Consider the following 1,804-nt stretch of genomic DNA (forward strand, 5'->3'; position numbering starts at 1 on the left):
GGCCAAGAGTAGGAAAACAATTGAAGAAACCTTCCGGGGCAAGTTCCATTTCACAGAATGCTCACTGATGCTAGCTGATATTTCTGACCTACTTTCTTCTCATTCAGAAGGGCATTTGGAATTTCAGTCTTGTTGGAAAAGAAGCTTTTGTTGTTTATACCTGCTACCCAGAACAGCTATGGCATGGGATAAGGATGGCATAGTTATTTAGTGAGCACATGAAGTCTATCCAAATTGTAAAATGAGAGGGAATAAATTGTTAAAGATAGACTTGTTTTTCAAGGTGAGGAAGTAAAATATTACAAAGACAGAGTTTAGGCACTTGCTTAACTTTATATTGAAAACATCCTTTTCAACCTAGGCAGAAGATGAGGAAAAAAGGCCAACTGGTCCACTTAGAGAAAGAGGAGAGGTTTAAAAAAGCTCTAGGAAGAAGGCGAGGAAAGAAAACACTCTGGTGCTGACTAGGGATGTCATGTAATGTAGCCACACCAGACATCTGACCTGTTACTTGGCATGAAGTTGCTGAGATATGCCTCAGGTCAGTTTCCATTGAGAATACTAATAATAAAAAAAAAGGGCAATTAACCCTGCCAGTTAAAACCAATCTCCAGTGGTAAAGAATCACTTTAAATATGAAATCAGATACCCACTTTTCGATAGTGCATTATTCAAACAATAAAAGACAACAAATGCAAAGATTTGTTTTATTTGTATGGGGGGAAAGAGATAAATAGAGCTGTTTTCCAATTTGCTCTCCACCATATACACATATACACACATCCACACATCCACACATATACATACATACAAATGCATACCAAGAATACCCCTCCCCCCAAAAAACAAAAAAGAATCAGAAATCAAAATATGCTCAAGCTGCACCAACACTTCATATTTTGACCAAAAGTAAAGACCCTGGGAGGAAGTGTAAATCGCAAAATCAAATGACCAAGAAAATGCTGAACAAACAGCATTATTAATATACAAAATATTTATATTACAAAACTAGTAGCAGTTGATGTTCTGTGTATGTGTATATCTTTGGGACTACATATCTGTTCATTAAATTTAGTCCATGCCAGCTTCCACAACCACAGGAAAGATATTAGTTAGCTTCATTCTTCGATGTTTCATCAAAATTTTCTATAAGATCTGGAACATCGTCATCCTCTTCAATGTCTTCTGGTTTTGGAGCTTTGCTACCCAACACTTGCCATGGGAACTGTTAGGCTTGTTAAGCTCTCAGCCCCAAGCTGACTTAATATTCCAGGAAGCATTTCTGTAATTGGTTTGGTTTCTACATGACCAGTGATTGCAAAGGTACTATCAGGGAAGGAAGCTTGGACTTTGGGATTGTTGAAATGAATAACTATTCCATCATCTTTAATCATGTCTACCTCTTCAATACCAGCTATGAATATTTACAGCCAATGGGTTTTTTATTTTTATTTTTCAGGGAATTCTGGAGCTTTTTGTCATCAGTTGTTGTTGTTCTGTGTACCACCTTCTTTCTGCAAGCTGTTCCCTTGCCCCCTATCCATATCTGAGCCTGAAGTTTAACTAACTTTTCTTGATTCATACTGTTGGCAAATCTGAAGCACGGATGGGGGGGGGGCCTCCAAAATGTGGCAAGATCAAAATGGATGCTTCCCTCCAGTTATCATTGTATTGTCTACAGTTTTTCTAAATTAAATAAATGTTCCGAGGTATTGGATAAACAAATTCCATAGGTTGAGTATAAACTTTTGAAGATGATAAATTATGTTGTTGAGTTTACAACTATGTACAAGGTATGGCAACA

At 37.2% G+C, this 1,804-nt stretch overlaps 1 pseudogene; it reads right to left on the reverse strand.

Annotated features, from left to right (window-relative positions):
• Nucleotides 1-1,108: 1,108 nt before the first annotated feature.
• Nucleotides 1,109-1,582, reverse strand: LOC123458848 (annotated as a pseudogene).
• Between the last annotated feature and the right edge of the window lie 222 nt (nt 1,583-1,804).

Source organism: Jaculus jaculus, chromosome 2, assembly GCF_020740685.1.
Source record: "Jaculus jaculus isolate mJacJac1 chromosome 2, mJacJac1.mat.Y.cur, whole genome shotgun sequence".
NCBI lineage: Eukaryota > Metazoa > Chordata > Mammalia > Rodentia > Dipodidae > Jaculus > Jaculus jaculus.